This window comes from Drosophila melanogaster, chromosome 3R (genome assembly GCF_000001215.4).
Source record: "Drosophila melanogaster chromosome 3R".
Lineage (NCBI taxonomy): Eukaryota > Metazoa > Arthropoda > Insecta > Diptera > Drosophilidae > Drosophila > Drosophila melanogaster.
The window spans coordinates 21,631,385-21,652,737 of NT_033777.3; the positions used below are offsets into that span (position 1 = coordinate 21,631,385).

Genomic DNA, 21,353 nt, shown 5'->3' on the forward strand with positions numbered 1-21,353 from the left:
CAATCGAATATTGTGTACTCACAAGGCCTGATAACAGGGGCCACACATAATGTACACACTATGTGGTGCAGTCGTCAAGTACATGCACAGATTAAAGCGGAAAACTGTTGATGCAAGTCCAATTAACCCGACGAAACTGGTAGAAGTAACCGGCAAATTCAAGACCACAGAAAATATTAAAGAGACAAATGATCTGAGATTTTAAAACATTTAGATCACTTTAATTTGTAAAACAAACACATTACCTAATTATTACATGTCTATTGAACATTTCAGTTGATATTTATGACTGCAGTGCAGCTTTAATTTTGCATTCCTCAGTATCCACGTCAACACAAAAACGCCAGTTAGTTGGCTAATATTGTGCTGGACGGTTTTACACAATTAATTTTAACTTGAAATGTATTTTTGTCCATATCTTCGAAGAAAAACCACGAGTTCTTCAAACTGTTACCTGCACTGTTGTCTTAACATCTAGTAAAATGTTAATCTGGGGGGCGCCATAAAGAAATCGCCGCCGACTTTGGGCAAATAGAAATAAAAACTGATGGACTCCGAATTTTCGATTCGTTATCTCTGAAAACTGGAGCGTTGGGGGATTGAATGAGTGAGCGAATGACTGCTATTCACCGTATCGGTTTTGGAGGTTATTAGAGGGCTTAGCCCAAAATTGAATGATTAATTGATCATCAAAGGTGAGGTGGAAACTCCCTTTGCTTCTTTTTTTTTGTCTTGTTTGAATACGCACCTAAAAATGGAATTTTTGTTGGTTTTACTTGCTTTCTATATATCACACGCAACCACAACAAATTGCTCTGCTTTTTTTTCCACCGCCGCCTGCTTCTTCTTGCTCTTTTTGAATATCACACACGTTTCATATTTGCAAATTTTTCATTTTTTTGCGGGCGTTTTGCCTTTTCTGTCGGTTACTTTTTGTATTCCACGTATAATGTGCTGCTGCTTCTTACTCGTTTGACTCAGTCTGTGTGTGTGCGAGTGTGAGTACGTCGGTGGTGTGGGAACTTTTAACTTTACTACGCGACGTTTTCGTTTCTCTTCTTTATTCTCTATATATTCTACGATTCTGTGCGTGACGTCAGCAGTTCGAGCATTTGTTGTAGATATCACATAATTGTTACACGCCCGCACTTTTATTTTATTTTATTCTTGATTTTTTAGAGCATTTGCTATTGCTACTCAGCGACTTGAATCTTTTACTTGCAGAGGCAGTCTTTTGCGGCTTTTTGGTTTTTCTCTCAGTTTTCCATTTTCACATTTTTGCGGACTGGCGACGAAAAGCGAACTGAACTTGGGCCACAAAGTGTGTTGTGCCGTGTCTTTTTTGGAGTCGCCGTCGCCGGCAAAACGCAATCCACACGCGGAGAAAGAGAATCGGAGAGACACGAGATAGAGAGAGAGAGCGAGAGAGGGAGTCGTCTTACGTCAGACGGAGAAAACGTAAGCACCACCGTAATGGCACTTTTAATACCGGCCACTTACGCTTAATTAGTGTATTAAACCACATTAACTTATCAATACCTCAGTCTTGTACTCTTTTCAGTTAGCTTTTCTATTTTTTTTCGGATTTTTCCGTCGATTTTCCCCTCGTAACGTGTTTTCTGCTCGCACATGTGTGTGGGGGCGGCAGCGGCAACAGCAGCGTCACGACGCGACAACAACACTGAACGCGGCGAATCGACAGAACAAGCAACGAGCCACAAAACGCACGGCGTCTCTTGTAGCGGCGAATTTGAGGCGTCAGCAGCTGAGCGCTCGCGGCACGAGAGAGTGAGAGCAGAAGAGAGTGGATCGTAAATTGAGTGGAGACAAAACTGATCAAACGATAGCTATTCGATATTACGATAGGTTGTCAATTCAAAAGGGAACGAATATTTTGGGTTATTAATATTTTGCAATGAATAAATACATTTGAGTGTTAAAAGAAAAATATAATTATTTATAAGCGAAGTTAAATACCTATAACAGCGCTGTTAATCACTTCCTGAATTGTTTTTTAAATGCTACATTATTTTACCTAATATCAGCTTTTAATTAAATCTTTGGTCCAAGTTTTATTTGAAGTTTTTAATTTTAAAATTCTGTTGATATAAAAACTAATGCTTGAAGCTAAGAGAACCACGCTAATTGCAGCGAATTAGCGGCAACAGCTGAGCACGAGAGAGAACGAATGTGGAGAAGGGGGCGGAAAGCGAAAGCGCAAGAGGGTGGAATGTGAGTGGCGCCGCTTCCTACTCTTCACATGTGGCATGTGGAAGCCAGACTCGAATGTTCGGTGAGAGCGGCTTTTGCTTTTGGCCCCCAACCCTTTTCGCTCTCTTCGGCTTGCCGGCTACAAATCGGCTAAAAATCGCTCAGACGGAAGTGGCGACGTCGCTGTTACCGCACCCACATCAACAGCGACGCCGGCAGAGAACCTTTCCCCTCCCGCTCAACCAACCGCTTCACCATCTTCTTTATCTTTATCAGTTGTGTGCCAAGTGTTGCATTGCGTTGCAGTGACGACATTGTTGTAGTTGCAGCAGCACAGCAGCGTTGCCGATTTTCAGCGCCCCATCAACAAGGGGTACACTTTTTAAGGCCGGAAATAGGCATTAAATGGGTCTATCGCATAACTCGACACTGTCGCACACAAATCTATTAATTTCTACGTATCATAAAAATTATGCCTGAGATTAAAGCCAAGTATGCTCATCTCACAGCTCACAGCTTAATCATATAATATACCTTAAAGATTTGCAACTTTATAGAGAAAAGTTAGTATTTAATTAAGTAAATACTAACTGAAGTGTAAAAATTCACCTATTTGCTGAGCAACTGACCTGATTAAAGAAACCTGCTCAAACATTTGACTTTCCATTCTTATATTATTTGTTATTCCACTATTAATCTACTTTAGTGCAAAAGCACTTTCTACTAAACAAACAATACTCATACATTCTGGAATAATGCAAAGTTTGTACTCATAAATATCCCAAAATCGCTACCATGTCACTTTTTCTAACAACAATCTGATTAAATATTTACAACTCATGCCCGCTGCCATTTGCATTCCTGGTTTTGTGTGCACAAATGTATCTCGCAAATCAGTACAACTTGCCAGGCGATCTGCGCAGTGTTTCCCATTCCCATAATCCCAAGCCCAGTAACTGAGAAACATCCCCCCCCCCTCCTACCAGAAATGTAATCTCCTTTCCAGTTTTCGATTTCTATTAACTTTTTAGGCAGTTTTTTTTTTTGGATTCGAGGCTGTTATCCTTTGGGTTTCTCTTGGGTGGGTTGCTGAGGCGAGGACACTCACAGATCCGTGAGTGTGATTTTTTTCACATTTCCCATAAGCCAGACCGGCAGACAAGAAGAAGAAGAAGAAGAATGAGAATACGAATATGAAGAAGAGGGGCGAGAATCACCCCTCACGGACGCAGAAAGAGAGGAAGAACTTTGGCCCCTGCGCCTGCCCCTTCCCCCTTCCCATCCCTTGCCCAACACATATGCAATTAGAGTATCTCTATGCTTGATTTTTTTTCAACCATTTTCTGCAAGATGGTTTTTTTTTTTCGCCTACCAGATAGAAGAGCGCAAGCGGGAACTTCCCACGATCCTTGGGTGGACTTTTGTACTTTGGAAGACATTTTATGTGCGCAGTGTCATAAATACTTTTAATTAACTGGAAATGCGTGTGCGAGTGCTGGCTTCTTTTTTTTCCTGCTCTTTTTTTTTTTTGCTTTTCTGTTTTTGTGTGCTCTTGTGTTTTGTGTTTGCCAGCCGTTCGTGAGTATCTGTGTATCCGTTTCTGCCCATTCCAGATACCCGAAAGCGGGCGTGAGTTTCCAGAGGCGTATTTACCATAATTTGCTTGATTTTTTCCCGTATGTCATATCATAAAGTCTTGCGGGTGGGCGAGGCGAGAGGGTGGGTGGGGTAGTGGCAGACAATGCGGTGGCATAGATATGTGGCTAGCACAAGCGTTGCGCACATATTTGAGCAGATGTTTCTCCTTTTGGACTGGATCAATGAACTCAATAGTCCAAAAATTGACTCAGACACTTGTGGCACTTTTGCTACGGGTGCGAATGACTGGGGAGGTTGTAAAGAGCTTTAAGCCACTAAGATAAAATAAAATATTAAAACATAACTATAACAAACAAGTGATCATAATAATCACTCAGTTCCCCTGGAAAGTATGCTACAGTTTTTTTCATTACCTGAACTCTGGGAAAATGTCAAACTCTGAGAATGTTGACGTTGAAACATAACGCCTAGGAATAGAATTTTGTGCATTATTTTCTTGCATTAAATCCAGCTCTAATACTAGTTGTACACATTTGCTGGATAACATTCGAAAAGTTATCAACTTGCCCCTCAGCCATTTATCCTTTCGGTTAATTTCCAGCACAGACGCATTTGGCCGGCAGCATTTGAAGTCTGAGAGCCTGGAAGAGCTGCGCCTGGCATTCATCAGGCTCCTCGACAGTCTCGTCACACGTCGCTCCCTGCAATTCCTTCCTCATCATCCTTCCGTCGCAGAAGCAAAGCAACCCCTTTGCCATCAGTGGGGTGCAAAATTCGGATATAGTACTATATGCTATAGCATGCCAACCCCACCGCCACCCCCTCTGGCGAACGAGGAGCCAGACATATGGGAAATGAAAGAGAGTTGCCGGCGGAGCAGGGAAATACAAGAGGAAACCACGACGCCGGCGTGGAATGCAATCAACAAGAAAACTACTTGAGAATCTCCGGCCACGGCGCAATATTCAAATTTGAAAATAAAAGTGAAACAAAAAGAGGGAGGTGCTCAGGACGGACGCGGGGGGAAACGGGCGGTAGGTGGAACGAGACGTTGTTGAAGTAGACGTCGACGTCGCTGCCTGTTTGACAGAATGTCAGTCAGAATTTCAGAGCCAGGGTGGCGTTTTTTTATTCAGCGGCATCAGCTTTTAAAATACACTCAGAGGATCTTACATTTGAACTGACTAGTGTTTTAGGGATCAATGTAGAAAACTCTGTGGTATCTCATTGTGCTCTAAAGATACAAAATGTTGACATAATTTCATTACAATTTAAATCTAGTTTTCAATTTAAAGAAATACAATAAGGCATACTCCATCTACACCTCTGATTATTTCATTCCAATATTTTATTGAATCTTTGAACTTGCTACAAGACTTTTAGCAGTGTACTAGCTCTTAGTTTCTTCTCTGTACCTCTGCCGTTTGCCTGCAAGGAACATTTATTGAACATCTTGTGGCACATCCTGAATTCTCCACGAAATGGATTGTGTCGCTGTGAAAGAGTCTTTGCACTCCTTGAAGTTTCCCAGACGATAGCACCTTACCCGTCTTCCTATTTTTCTTTCCCATTTCGAAGCAGTTTAAATGTTTCACCCGCAAAGTTTTCATTTGCGATTTCACAAGATTGAAAATAAATTTGATTTTAAGAGTAATTATTTTGACAGGCGTTAATATTATACGCTAGAGCAATTTACAGATTTATAGATGGAAGGAAATTGTTGTGTACTGTCTGGCGATAACAAACCCTAAAGCTTAACATGCCATCTATTATTTATTATTATTGTATTGAATTAATACACTTCACTGGATCGGTTTAATTTGTGAGCAATAACAAACCTTCGTTTACGAGGTAAATAAGGGAATGACAATAAAGTTTTCCATCCACAAATGCCCTCTATCGGTTGACTCTATTCATACACCATGTGCACATAAATGTACAAAAAGCAAAAAAACAGTGACTACGAATTACGAATCACATTGCTCAACGATCGACATTGAGACGTGCGACTCCGCCAGCTGCCCTCCCCCTCTGCGCCCACTTCCTCCGGCGACTGGAGCCCCATGCGGGGGAAAGAGAGAGAGAGAGAATACCTAAAGTGGACTACCTGTCCGCCCTAACTGTGAGTACGATTTCTCAACAAACTCACAGATACTCTGCAAACGCATACAACAAACTACCGGACTTATATGGTTAGACATACTCGGTTTTTCGGTTTTGAGTTTGGTTCTCGATTCTACCGAACCACGTTCAATGAACTTCCCTCTCTCTTGATGTCTATCTGTTAACCGCTCTCTAGGCCATAAGACTGCTACCAACAGAATGAATTCCTATTTATGTTTAATTATACATTTACATGTAAGTGGAAGCACCAACAGACGGTGGTAAGAAATAAAACAAACTTGGGCGGAAAACAAAAGATTCTTAACTTGAGTTTCTAGCACGTCCATGTTTGGCTATCAAAAACATCTTTATAAAAAAGTCGGATTTTAAGAAACAAACTAATTTGTAAAACCCAAAAAAGTAAAATATTTACTTTTCACTCTTGTTATACTTACACAATTGAAGCCTTGATGAACAATTTTCTTGTATAATCCAAAGTGTTTTTTTTGGCAGCAATTTCGAATTGAATTTTATAAGATTTTATAACTAACTTAGTTATATACTAATGTAATTACAAAAACTTAATTCAAATGTAATAGTAGGGTATAATAAATAATTAAGCGTTACTTTGCTTTAAAAGAATTTGGCTTTTGTTAAATAATATAAGAATAGTGTATTATAGTTTTAAGAACTGGAGTAATAAGTTGCAGAACAATTTTGAACAAACTTTTCAAATAGAAACACTTAAACAGTAATGAGATTTTGAAGAAAAACTTGTTGTTTAACACGTGAGATTTTTAATAACAAAATAACAAACAGAAAACTTGAAAGAATTTTGAATATTGCATAGATTGATTCAAGGTGGAAACAAAATTTGGTGTTTGATTTTTTTTTTTTTTGAGTATTATAATATTTTGTGTGCGTTCATATTACAACCGTGATTTATGCATTTTGAGTAATATCCTCGGAAACCGAAACATTGGTGGTGATGTTTGTTTGTGGGTTATAACGAAACACAACACTTTGCAAGCGGGCGTTTACTTTTCGTATCTTGCAGATACATTATTTTGTATTCACTTGGATGAGTTGGGATATTATTTGCAATAATGCTGTCAGCGACAATAACAAGGCAATAACAAACAACGCGCGTATAACGATATGCGATCCAGAGATCAGGGAGATCCGCTGATCACTTCCACTTTCTGCTGCGTTCGATTCGTAAATGTTGCGTACTTCTTTCTTGCCACAACAAATTCCGAAAAACCGGGCAATAAGGAAGAAGCAGAAGGGAGAGAGAGCAGAGAGCCCGCCGTAACCGAAACAGGAATGCAATTGCAGGGGATCATGACTGCTAGTGCCAGGGAAACTGTCGGAGAGAGAGCTCGTAACGGGGCGCATGAGCTGGAATGCAGCAGGGTAACAAATCCATAAGGGAGGATAATGCACTCGGATCGGAGAGGCCTCTTTTGCCAAGGAGCAAATGGGAGAGGGATCCGGAGTGCGGAGAGCTTTTCTCCGAGGTGGCATGGCCATCGAACAATAGACGTCTGGACAGGGATTTCCAGCGCCTTTTGTTCCCGAATCCTTGATTGACTAAATGACCCAACTACGGCGACCAGCCGAGAAGCTGGAAACATGGACGGCACTGGACACTGGAAGAAATAATATTTCCAAAAAAGTGCTTCCGCGAAGTCAACATCAACAATTTGTGAGAACTATAAGATCAGCAAATATATATATATATAGCTCATATTTAATTTGCTTAAATAAAGAACGTACTGCTAAAAATTGAAGCTACTTAATTGAATCTGAATAACTTAAAGTGAATAGTACGCACAAAAGCAGGTATTTCTATATCACTCAAGCTTCTTTAAACAAGATAAAGGGATAATTAAATCCCTTCAATTAACATTCAATTCACGGATAGCGATCTGTGCATTGTCTGAAAAACTTCAAAATTATGTAAATATTTTTATTTATATATATATTATATTTGCATTTTTCTCTGTGCCAAGAGGGAGTTAGCAACTGTGTGTGAAAGGGAAGGCAGCACCGAGGGAATCTCCAGTGAGAGTTACTTATCGTACTTAGTTACTACCAGCAAAAGTTGTCTGACCTGAAAAAGGCCTCTTCTTGCGATAATGATGTTGACAGGTGTTAATTGCTTACCTAGGTCTAGGTCCATTGAACCCCAGAGTATGCCAGAACTTTAGAGCAACTATAAGCCAACTGAAGACCAAGAAGGAATAACGCCTTTATGGTCATGCAAATCCAACAAAAGAAGTCCAAATCAACCGGAAGTCTGACTTTCAGAAGAGGCGAACAAAAATCGCACAAGATCGCACGATCGGTACTGACTTAATAACAGGGAGTGAACAGGACACGTCCCCCTTTCTGATTGCGCACAAAAAATAAATTATACAGAAGTGCGGTCTTCAATATTCGCTAACTTCTGAGATTAGCAATCAAAGTTCGGCGATTTCATTTTTCAGATCATAAGACTTTAAAAAATCTTAAAATTAAACTTTAAAAACTGACCCCAGCCTTTCTTGTACGGTACTACTTAGTAGTTAAACAAAAAAAAATGTTTTAAAATTAATAAAGGAAATAAATAACTACTGAGCTAAGTCAATTCGTTTTTATATATATGAATGGGCGCAGACTTTCCGCAAAAATTTAATTATTCTTTCGGCAATAAAATTACAATTTTTATTACATTTGTTAGTCAAATATGACGGGACTAAAACGACAAAAAGGGTGAGCAATCAATTTTTAAAATATAATCAGTTTATGGGTGATTTTGCAAAAAGGAGAGCGGGCGAAGTCACCGCAGACGTCGTCGGATGTAAGGATATGAGACAGGAGATTGAGTTGTCGCTGTCTGGGATCCAATTTTCCCCCAAGTCCTCTTTGGGAGGCCACGTAAGCCCCGCGAAAAAATAAATGTCACGGCGCTGCAAAGCCACTACTGTACATCCCATAACTGTCAGGTCCTCCAGGATACGGATGGATAGTACAGACTGCCCAGGACATTGCACTGCGGATAGGTGAGCGGAGAGCAGAGCAGGAGCAGGAGCAGGAGCAGGGAACCATACCAAAGGGGAGAGAGAGAGAGAAGAGCTCGTGTTGCACTCAGGGGGTTCGATGAGGTTTGACAGAGGGTCTGACTGACGTATTGCTGCGATGTACATATATATGCATGAACGTTCGAGGAAGGAAGAGGAGAATAGTTTGCAGCTGTCGCTCTACGGCTTTTACTACCGCTGACACACACAATCAGCAATCACCAATGCAAACCAACCTTCTTAGCGCATGCCACAAACAAGAAAAGGGGAGTTGGCATAGTAGAAAAAGGGAACGCAGCGAAGGATCTTACAGACATTCCTACAGATGGCAGAGGGTCTCTCAGGGGTCAGGCCGATCCTTACAGGGCACAGCGTAGTCGGGTGATTATCGTATAAGAACTGTAATGGCTAGGGGTTCTTGTGGATCTGAAAGGGCTCCGAGTTGGAAAAACAACGAAAAGTGCTGGAACATACCATCGATCAATTGGTGTCCATTTCGGCTAATCAAACATCTGTTGAATAGATGAAGAACGATGTTTACCAACTTAAGACCAAGTTAGGTTTATTTGAATTTAAAATCGTTTAATTGGGTTTAGATAGATTTTAAGCCTATACGTATGTAATCATTATTTACTCGCATCACAGTTTCTCAGTGCTAAATAACTGCAAATGATAGTTTTGGTATTGGTAAGAGAACTGTGTATCTGACTATTCAACAGTTGCTGATCTATTACTATCCACAAAATGACTTCCAGCGGTTGAGTCCTGGATTCCTCTCACTTTTCATTAAAAAGAACCGATTGGAGTTGGGATCATTAAACATAGAGACAGGAGAAAGAATGAGGCGAAAGAGATAGAGAGGTGGCTACCTGGACTACCTTTGGCCGATCTCATCTGAGGAGATCTGGTCTGGGCCGGGACTTGGACCTGAATCTCAACCTGAGGCTGAGGTTGCGGCTCAGGCTACACCGGTTTTCAAATTTGGGATATGCTCGCCTCACGTTTTCTGCTTTCGTTCATTTCAGCTATTTTAAGTAACAATAACGAGAGGAGCCGCCGGCCAAGGAGTGCGACCGGGACGGGGATACGCGGAGCGGTACGGCAACAAAAGCTGCCGTTGCCTGTTCCGAAACCTTCGGGCCAAGTACCAAGTACATTCATAAGAGTAGCGGCGGCCTCAAATGTCCCAGGTTGAGATTCAGGTTCAGGTTGAGGGCACTGAGCTAAAAATTCTAGTTTAAAGTAAAAAATTAATTTTACTTTCAGAACTTTTTGCCATAGGGTTTCATAGTTATAATGAAGTTACTAGCTAAATCTTTTTAAGACTTAAAATAACCTTTTTTACTCAACATTTTTTGAAAAGCCATTTGCGAAATTTATTAATTATTTGTTCAAGATTACCCAAAGTGATACTTTTTAATTCGAAAACTTGGTAAACGATTTCTTTCAGTGCAAGTACCAGATAGGTAGAGAATCTTAGACCGCTCTTTCCACTCGAGTTCCCTCTCTCTTTTTCTCTCTGTGTGCGCTGCGCTTTTGTTTTTCCCATTCACGGAATTCCTGGAAATTTGCCGATCAGTAAATCTCTTGCGCCTTTTGTTGTTGCGTTTCCTACGAAGCAAGAGCGGAAAACAGGACAAGATCAGGAAAGGACACTGCCCAAATGAAGGAGAACGAGAGCGCAATTAGCCTGGAAGGGACAATGGGGGTATTGGGCTCCAAGTGGATCCCTGGCGTGGGAGCTTCCTCCTTTTTTTTCTCGAAAAAATGAAATCCCGAACGGAAGTAAGCCAAATCCAAACTAAATCAAATGGTATGGCAGATGTCCCAAAAGCAAACAATATAGGCAAAATAAGAAGAAGTGGAAATTGAGAAGAACGAGGGGAAAAGGAGAAGAACGAGTGGAAAAGAAGCGGAGCAGCAAAAAGGTAATGCGTACGCACTTTTACACCTGGTTCGCTTTTCTTGCGCAAAAGGAGGTGTGGAAGCAGAGCAAAAGAGACAGCCCGAAGAAGCACCCTTAAAAGGAAAAACCAAAAAAATATAGTAGTAAGTAGCAGTAGTTCGAGCACCCTTCATAGCAACCAACATCTTCCACTCCGCACCTCGCTTTCCACCATCCACTTCAGACAGTTCCCGCTGCTGGAATGTAGGAAAGTGGAACGAACCAGGGGTGGAACTTGGGCGAGGGGTGAGACGTGGGGTGCAGCCTGCAAATGTCGCGCTTTTTGCCATCTTGGCAGGGTCTTGTAGGGCACTTACGTATGTCCCGCTTTCAGAGAGGGTTTGTTAAGCCCTGGGGTAATGAAGGACACTTTTCCTTGCATCACGAATCGGAAATATGTACGTACCAATGAAAACCAAGGACATCTCATAATTAAATCAAATAGACTATTTTAGATGACCTTTAATCAACCTTAATAAAATAAAATTTATAAAATTGAATAGAAACAAAAATTTCTCTGGCTTTTTCTCTGTACAAGTATTGTTTACCACCACTCATAAATAATAATGAATTTTATAATCCCATTTAAGAGTATTCGTTTCTTCGACTCCATCTAAAGACATATGTATATCCTTTCTTGTTGCTCTGTAAATGTTGCATGTTAAAGTATAACATCTCACCCCATTTATTTGCATTCTGTAATTGTTGCTGCCGAAATGCAACAGCAGTTCTCTTGTGAGGCTACGCCTTAAGGATCTAGTATTAGAATGGACCGACTGTTTTCGGCTGCCTCATTTCCCAGTCGAGTTTGTTGTTCTTTCAGGGCTTCCTGCAACTGCAACAGGAAGCGAAAAGTGGTTGCTGCTGCAATAGCAGACGTGCAATGGGGAACGTAGCTGAAAAACCAGCACTGTGGCACAGTGTGTTGCATTTGGAAATTTAAATTTTAAAGTGATTTGTAGAAAAGATAAAATATACAGAAATATTCATCGTGAATTTCTATACCTTTCTGGTAATTCCGATTGGAATATTATATGAAAAATGTATGAAACTTGGAATACCTCTTCCCTCCAATCAACTGGAGAGGATCACCACCAACCCCAATTTTCCATTTAAGATTAGCCGCCAGTTTTGAACCAGTGTGCTGCAAGGGTGCAAATATCGAAGGGAGCTGGTTAGAGCCCAAAGTCCACTGTAGGCATTGACATGTGCCGGGCCTCAGAGCCACGCAAAGTCGATGTCCCCTTCTCATCGAGGAGGGTGACCACTAGTAGCAACACCGGCAAATCGAGTGCTGCTCCGCTCACGGCACTGAGCCAATAATTAAACTAAACTAAAGCAGCCACCGGGAGAGGGGGAGATGCATGCAACCCCTAGCCGGGAATTTGCCAGCCAGCACTGGGAATAGGGTGAACCACTTTTCATTCCACATTTCGATGTGTGCAAAAAAAAAAAAGTGCAGAAGTATAAGTAAAGCAAACAAGGGCAGCTGGCCAGCCGAATAAGCAAACACCCTTCCAAAGGAAGGTTACTAATCCATCAGAACTATTACCTCTGTAATTTCAGTAATATTAATATTAATTAATAGTATGTCGAGATAGTACTAGTTGTCAAATTAAAATGGACCGATTAATCGATAGATCAACAATTTAGTATTCTCATCTTTGGAAAGATAACATTCTGCTTTTGTACAAATGATCCAGCAATTCGAGGATTTTTAAATAAATTGAAACCTTGTATCCTGAGTCTTTTTCCCAAAATGAAGGATCAGTGGGTAATGAAAACAAGGCTGCTTCTGAGGCTGTTGATCTAAGGTCAGATGATTCGCTGCGAACGTGTCAAACTTCTGGGCAAAACTGTTGTGCCCTCGTCGAGGGTAAAGGGGTCAAAAAAAAATAAAATGGTATTGTAAATAAGAGCAGAGCCAGCCGGAGGCAGAGGGGTGCTGCAATGGAGGAGGCGAGGATTGCCGGTTACAACTAATCAGTTGGTCCCCTTGTAGAGGTATGTTGCGCAGGCGCAGTGTAACAGCTGTCACTATTATTTTTATTTTCCATGCTTGTGCTGCTCTTGTTGTTTTTCTTTTGAGGCCGGGATCGGGCTGCCTGGGGCATGCATTTGCAGGATGCGTCGCGCGTGTCAAGTAAATCCTTAAAGATCTTGGTAAACATCCTTGCCCGAAAGCGGCGAAACTGTGCGAAATCAATACAGATTATGTGCGAGACCGGGATAAGGCGACAGTTGGCCGCCTACCTAAAAAAAAAATAATGGGGAGGGATGCCTTGATGGATGCAATGTGCAATTACATGCATGGAAACGGAAAATCGGAAATCAGAGCGGGTTAGAGTTGAGGTGCGGATCAGAGCCAGGTAGAAAACCGGACGGCCCGTGTGTGAAAATCATCGGAGCGGAATTAAGTCCCTCCCCGAAAAGCCGTGGGATTAATTAGCATTTGGTTTCGGGACAACATTTTAACTCCGATCCCCCGTTTGTCCGTAGTAAAATTTTTTAATTTATACATTTGGCCGACAGCAACGTGTCAAGTGAATGTCAAACAAATCTGTGAAAACATTTTTGTGGAATCATCATCGCAGTAGGGAAAATTCAAATTGATTTGTAAGCTTTAGATGCAGCTAGGAGAACGAGGAGATAACCAGTTCCTGTGAACCGTGTGACATTTGCCGGGGTACAGAAATACAGAAATAACCATCCGACGATCCTTGTCCACTGGCGGACTTACAAGTTTGTCTTTTGATGTTTGTCCGCAAGTCTGTCCGCCGAGTTTGTTTCGCCTTATTTCGTTTCGGGGTTAACTTGTTCCCTGGCTTTGTTTGCCCGGTTGTTTGTGGTCCTTCAAAGTTGTTGGCTGTCGACTTGTCCACGGTTCAGTGGACTCGGGTGCCTTGGGACGAGTGAACCCTTTGCGGACTCGGTTCACCATGGGTTAAGTGCAGATCGAAGTGAGGAAATTTTATTTGCATACAATTTAGCTTAAATAATTTGTTTACACACACGATTTGTCCGGGGCACTACAAATAGGAACATGAGATAATCTCAGTCTTTGATCGCTGATTTGAGGAAATGGGTTTTCCTATGATTTACATAAATTGGTGTTACGAATATACTAAATGAGCTAATGCCTTTTTTTCTTAACAATTCGGTTTTGTTATATTCTATCATTTTGTGTAATACTTAAATTGTCACTTACCAATTACTCAATAATTAAAAACAGCGATCTGCAAAGAAAATAATGAGAAGTGAGCTGTTAAATTATTAAGTATGGCTAAAATAAGAAGAAGTATATAAGTATATACGTTTTTTGTGTATTTTCTCTGGTACCTACACACATCTAAAATCAGTTTAAAGAACCCCTAGCAACTTGTTGAGTCTTCATAAAAATCTTCTAACCATGTGTTTGTGGATGCATTGTCAGGTTCATTCTACATCAATCTACGAGAATGCGAGGCTGTGAAAACACATCCCTCCTTTGGCCAGGGCCCCTACCTAACCTAAATCAACAAATCGGTCTAAAGCTATCTGCTCCGATTTAGAGCAAAAAACCTGGAAAGGTTCGAAGGCAAACACAAATGAACAAACAGCGCGCACAGGCAATGCCAACAAAGTTGTCAAATCAAACAGAGAACTTGAGGAGCAGAAACGAGATCCAAGCTCTGTCAGATCCCGATTTGGATCGCCTTGGTTTTGGTGTTAAAAATATGAGAAACATTTATAACTTTTTGCTGAAGAGTTCTTCTCCTCGCTGGCTGGCATTTAAAGAACTTTAGCGATTTATGCGTCTGTCAGCGGAGGCAGGCGAAACCTGATTTGCTGCTGACGACCAAGAACGGGGGCTAAGGCCAGGAGGCCCAGCCAAAGTCGCAAGAGTTTAAAGGGCCCGAGCGAGTGTAGGTAGGAAATAAAACCAGACCCCGGTCCAAAAAGGAGGAGCAGGAGGAGTGACTACGCAATAGATGGCAGGAATCGAAGCGGGAGACTGCGGCCAGAAGACTCCAAGCACTCCTCTGCTGCATTCCGCTGGCGACTGCCACTCCGAACTTCCAGCGCTTCACTCGGCCACATGTTGCACACACTGTGAGAATGAATTTAATTAAGGCAAATCCATCCCACAGCAAAAGCCAAGGGACCAATGGAGCGCCACACAACCCGACCAGACACCAGCCAGACCCCGATCCGGATCTTCACCAGCGCAGCCAGCCGAATGCGTCTAGTCCAAAGTCTAGTCTTGGTCAACCGTGGGACCAGATCGCGGCCAGATCGATGAAGCAAGTTGCTTCGAGGTTCCGAACAAAAGGTATTGGTTATGGCAAAAAATACAGACGTTTCCCTATAAACATGAACAGTTCCTTAAAGGAGAAAAAATTCTAGAGGGACTAATGTGTTTATGTATGATAAATAAATATGACTCAACTCCTTATCATGTAATGACAAAAAAAAAAAAGAATACAATTCAGTTAACTTTGAAAGTAAGTTTATATAAACAACGATAAGTAAGTTTCCTTCTTTGACAGTTGTGGTTTAACAAACTTCCGAGTATTCAGAGTAAAATTCTACATGTCAAGCCATTGCTCACCAAAAGCGCAAATTGCCAAGTTTAGAGCTAGACTAACTAAGAAGAAAGCCTGTCGAGGACAGATAGTGCCATGGTGCTCATTTGGTTTATCAACAGAACCCATATTTGTGGTTAGTTGTGGAAGTCGAGTGGGGTACATGGCATCGAGGGTTCCACATGTGAACACAAATTGGAATCAATGTGCAGTCGTAGTTGCCACGATGTGCACCGCAACCATGCCAATTAAATCCCATTTCAGTGGCACATTAAAATGCAATAAAATTTATTCCGTGTGACTGTGTGAGCGCTGACGCTTTACCATTGGAGCGTTAAAAATATTTCATGCCCAATACACAGTCCCGGTTCTGTGGCACGGCATTCGTGCCTCCTTGCTGCACATGCTCCGAAAACTGAGGCAGGCGAGCCCAGAGAAACTACGCGTAGAGATGCTGAGGCTGGCCAGGCGATAAGCTCACAATGGGTCTGCAGTTTTTAGAGTTGAACGAATTATGTAGCCTCGAAAACGAAATTCGCCGCCGCATATTTAGCTCGCATTTCAGCATAATTTGATGTAATTTCAGTGGCCTCCTGCAACATTTTGTGTCTGTGCTCAAGAGGAGCTTGGATTGCCGAAAGCCACGAGATCGTGGCAGCCCCAACTGGCCACGAAATTATATTGCGGAATATTGATCAGACCCGATACCAAGGTTTCTCCACTCCCTGCGATTCGAGCGCGTCCACTTGCCCAAACTTCCGAAACTGCGTGACCGCCCCACAGAATTTCATTTTTATTTTCAGCACTCTTATATACCTAAATCTATACAAGTGAAAGTTGTTTTTATGCATCTGCTGATCGGACATACTATTTCTTTGTTCCCAAGAAACCATTCTATTTCTACTTGTTCTATTTTAGAAATATATATACCAACATTAAACAAACATAACCCAGAAGATGAGCGAATAAAAATTATATTATATTAGCCCAATAAATATGCAGTTTTGTTTATATATACAAAGTCTAGTTTATCTAGTTTTAATTTAGAGTATTATTCAGTTAGAAAGGGAATTATTCGTTTATTATTTTCGCTTAAATTTATATTGAAAGGTTTTTAAAGTTCATGATTCATAGAAATCCTAGCAGAATCTTAACTCTAAGGTAAAGTTTTTTCGTGTTTTGCATTCTTCTGCACTAAATAGTGACTTACAATGAAGTCCCCACCACTGTTAACGTTTTGCTAGGATTATAGCCGTTTCTGCCAAGAATCCTTATATATGTGCGCAATGTAAAGAATCTTTATAAGCCCGAACCCCTCTGCGCCCCTCAAAGGGTGTCAGTTTGTCAGGCTTAGCTGGTCAAGAAGCTCAGGCGATTAACTGTGGCTCGCGACTTGGCCAAAAGGGTGCCCCACCACCCCTTCGCTCCCTGAAGCCTCCACGACAAACCGCAAAAGTGAAAAATTTCGCCTGTTTTTGTTATCTTAACCCGTTTGTGGCCCCAACCCCAATGGCGACTGCATTGCAATGAAATAAATGAAGTTAAGCCAATTTGAGGTTAAAGCCCAAAGAAGGAATTCATTATTTTTGTTGATGTTTTTTATTTGCGGTCACCACTCGAAACGTGTGTCCTGCTGGGGAAAAGGAATTCGCACAAGAGTTGGGAAAAACAAGCATCTGTTGACGATCGAATAATTTAACACTCTTGTTTTAAGCGAAAGTGAATTAAATTTTATGGAACAGATACATTGTTTGTTTTCTTGCAAAAGCTGGACTAACTTGAAAATCAAAAAAAAAAACACTGTTCTTAAGCAAATATTTTATATACTTTGAAATATTACGCATACGCAATGTTGCCCAATTTATGAAAATTTTTGTTACTATGCAAAATTGAAAGAGTATTTTAGATAGAGCGTTTCGAGCTATCAAAAGCAACCACAGAAATGCGACAAATGCAACAATAGCTGTAAAAAAGGAAAACAAGAAGGAAGAGACAGTGCAAAAGCAGAAACCGCAATAAACTTGAGTGGAAACCCAAAGATGAGACGCAGGATAAGCCAGGAAAAGAAGCCAAGTCCGAAAATGGCAGCACTTGTTAAGTTAGGACGCGGAGAATGGCCTTATCTAAGGCCCAAACTGTATGCTTTGCATATATTGCACACACACGACCGATAAATGGCTATATAATGAAAGGTAACCAATCGCGTAACCAGTTCTGTGCGATAGCATTCGCCAGTTTTGAATGCTGTTGCTGCTGTTGTTTTTGTTGATGTTTTTCGCTGGTGCTGGGCGGCCAACTCCAAAAGGGCATCACAAAAACGTAAACAACATCCCGAAACAACAACAACAATCGTCCATAACAACCAGCATTCGAGACAAGAGGGCTGAGAATCAGGGGCCGATGATTTTAACCAGGAAAGGGAAAAAGGGGGACCACCGCCAACGGCGGCTACAATCAAAACAACAACAAAATAAAACAGTAAAAAAAACATTGGAGTGGGAAATTAAGTTATACAAGGGAGGGATTCGAAATACAGATACCTTTTATGCGAAATGAAATCACTGAAACATCTAATAATCTTAGCTAGGAATAATATTTATATTGAATGTTGTAACTTCTGTGGGCATATGCCAAATTATTTCTTTTAAAAATATTTAACTATACTTCAATAAATAGTTATAAATAAATATTTATCTGGATTAAAAACGATACAGTAAAATATGTGCCGTCTGGAAAGAGGTTGTCCCATTAAGCAAACTGTAAGCGCACAGAAAAAAAATATTACTTTCTTATTAATTTATTAATTTATAACCTATAAAAACTATTATTTAAAATGTTCTAAATATAATACATTTAAGCATGAAATCTTTCCCCAAAAATACAGTGTTTTATGAATCACTTAAACACAACAAGTTCAGATTAATTATAGACCCTACATTTTTTGTTCTGTGTAAGGATGCAAGGAGCAGACAAAGATGCGTGTCTGGCTCTTTAGACATTCACCCCCTGCCCCCTTGGACGAAGCTTCTCCGCCACTCAACATCCTTTACTCCTTCGTTTGCACTCACATTCAGAATTCCATTGAAATCGTTTGAAAATTGAGCCCCATGCTGGACCAACATGCGGATGCAAGGGGATGGTGGGGTCTTGGAGGGGTAGACACGTCTGTCGCCTCTCTTGTAATAAATAAACGCCAGCCGAGCAGCGACAACAAAAAAAATCAAGAAATAAAGCGACAGATGATGACGTTGCAATGACTTCTGCACAGAGAAAAAACATAAAACATACCAAAAATATTTCAAATGAATGATAAATCAAATATTGTGCAAAATAAAATGTTTAATAGTGGGTAATGAACGAACATTATGTGCATTTTAACTTGGTTTTTTAAGCAATAAATAAACTTGTGTGAATAATGTAGATTATTTTTAAATATGCAACTACCTTCGTTCTTCGAATTTGTAGTTACCCTATACATGTAACTGAGAATTTATTCATATAACTATCTTTTAGTCCTATAAAATACTTTCATTCTTTCGTGTGGAATCCTTCTAGTCCTTCGTTATCTTATACATACAAATGTAGCCATTAAATGTGTAAAAATAACAAAGCATATGAGTTGCATTTTCAACGGGCCAAAGGAAACGGATGAACATTATGGGCTGCGGCAAAAAAAAAGGAGGAAAAAGGAGTTACGAAAAGTTGGGGGCGCACTGCATCACCCGCATAATAAACCAGAGCGCATAAAAATGTGTGTAAAATTGCAACCGCAACGTATTTCGCCTGTAATTGCCCAGACAGACGACAAAAAGGGGTTAAGGAGGGGGGTGGGGCGGTGTGTGTCAGGCAGTTGGGGGAGTGGCAGGAGGTGGCGACTACAAAGTTGCACTCACGCAGCCAGCCAGCCAGCCCCACAACTCCAGACCCAGAATCGGAATAAAGAATCAGAGAACCAGACGCAGTCTTCTTCTTAAGACCCCACCAGACGAACTGGAGTGCGAGGGAGATAGAGAGGCGAAGGTGGGTTGGGGGAGTGGCACAGCAAGAAGTAAGCCGGCAGATGAAACGGTCAGACGCTAAGCCCGCCGGCCAGCAAAAACAACAGCAACCCCATCAGCTGCAACAACAAAACATCCGGCGAGAGCGACAAATAGAAAAACAAGGAATTGGAATGCAAATCAAAGGATGCGCAACTGAACTATTAGATACCCTGTTAAAAGTTATTTAAATGCTATGTATTACTGATCTAAAACAAGTTAAAAACGAAAATTATTTTTTAAATAGTTTGCCTAAAAAAGGAAAACAAAAATAAAAAAGATAAAAATATAAACCCTAAAAACCCCTAAATGTATGCTACAAATTCGTTTCAGCTGATCATGTTCATGAGCCAATTTGTTTTCATAATGATTCTAAATAAAGTTTATGTGAATCTATAAAAAATTGAATAAATATACATGAACACTTATTTTAATATTTCATTCTATATCGAAATCATATACATAATAAAATTCTCACACCTATACACCCCGTCAAATACAGGGTATTTGCAATGGCAACACCAACACAAGTGCCAAAGCAGAGCGAGCGCCACACGCAGACAAATGCACACCGAACGCAAAAGGAAGTGAGTTGGGAAGAGGGAGCAGAGCAGGACAGCGAGATGAAGACTGGTGGAGAGGAGGCAGAATCTGCATCTTCAGCTTCTCTCGCTCTCTCTTTCTCTCGCGCTAGTTTCAGCTCCACACATGTATGTATGTGTGCTAGTGGGCCTGTGTGAAGTGGAGCTTGGCGTGGACGTCGACGCAGCAAAATTTCATGAATGGAATTTGTAAATTTTATTTTCATTTGCAACGATTCGTTTTCCTCCTCCTCTCTCGTTTGGTGTTGTTGTAGCGCTAATCATGTGCAGAGACAGAAAGAGTAAGAGGGTGATAGAGAGGGAAAGAGAGATGTGGAACGAGACCCCAAGTGGGGCAGACAACAACAATGATGTGGCATGTTGTCCAACCTCCTGTGTAGCTCCATTTCGCTTCCGCCCACCCCTTACTCATCTACCCCTCCCTTTCTCATTGCGAAACCAGTTTTGTGGTCGTTGAACATTTTTGCATGCTTGTGGCAAGCTGTGCTCTTCTTCTTATTCCACCTCTAATACACCAGCAAATGCGGCAAATAATGTTTTTCTTAGCTCTAATCAGCAAACGAAACAGCGTAAACAACGTGGCCGAAAAGGAGATGGGGAGAAGAAGGGTGGGCGACAAGCTAATGCATTTTTAATTGTTCTGGATACGGCCTGATGAAGTTGAAAGAACCCACCCTCACCCCCTACGACGGTAATTCTAATTTTTTGTAGTATCGCACTAATTACACGACTACCAAAAGTGATTTAGAACGATAATTAAAGAGGAAAAGTGAAAACAGATAGGAAAATAGAATATGCTGTCTTTTACAAGCATGATACAGTGCACTCGATTTAAAGAGAACTTTTCCGCATCTTCAATTCGAATATTGTACAAATTTAAGCGATTAAAGGGCGTTTATACTAACGTTTCTAATAAAAATGAAGAATATATTTTGCTGACTTAAAATAATTATTTTAAACAGTTTAAGGTTACTAAAATTTAAAAAGGATCCTCCCTTTAGTAGCGTAAGTATTCAATTTTGGGACCTAAAATTTTAAGGATTTCTATGAAAATTAACCTTTCTATGAAATACATATCCAATTGTCTGTTCTTGTAACCCACTTCTTGTAGAAATTCGTTATATGATTAGAAATTCTTTACTTTAACTCTCTGGTTGTATTTCAACGAATAAGAATGGTTAGTTGTAGTTGTTATCGTAAACAAAGTTACTAACCCTTGAAGGAAG

General features: G+C 40.8%; 1 protein-coding gene, 2 long non-coding RNA genes and 1 other non-coding gene across 9 annotated transcripts in view; 3 read left to right on the forward strand and 1 right to left on the reverse strand.

The window, feature by feature from the left end:
* Positions 1–21,353, reverse strand: part of E2f1 (E2F transcription factor 1) — a 40,568-nt gene that overhangs the window by 11,081 nt on the left and 8,134 nt on the right. For 2 of the 6 annotated variants that reach the window (NM_001300526.1, NM_169961.3), the window contains exon 2: positions 14,132–14,159. The gene's annotated coding sequence lies outside the window, so the exon portion shown is untranslated. Of the gene's footprint in view, positions 1–748; positions 1,690–6,368; positions 7,111–14,131; positions 14,160–21,353 lie in introns of those variants that run through there. The other 4 variants (NM_169962.3, NM_001300525.1, NM_079713.3 and 1 more) reach the window with 4 other exon arrangements.
* asRNA:CR46055 (antisense RNA:CR46055) lies at positions 1,321–1,938 on the forward strand. Its single transcript, NR_133431.1, has 2 exons — positions 1,321–1,458; positions 1,545–1,938.
* On the forward strand, positions 7,268–7,704 carry lncRNA:CR46056 (long non-coding RNA:CR46056). The gene has a single exon (NR_133432.1). It is a non-coding gene; the product is annotated as a long non-coding RNA:CR46056 (long non-coding RNA).
* Positions 14,917–15,219, forward strand: lncRNA:CR46057 (long non-coding RNA:CR46057). The gene has a single exon (NR_133433.1). It is a non-coding gene; the product is annotated as a long non-coding RNA:CR46057 (long non-coding RNA).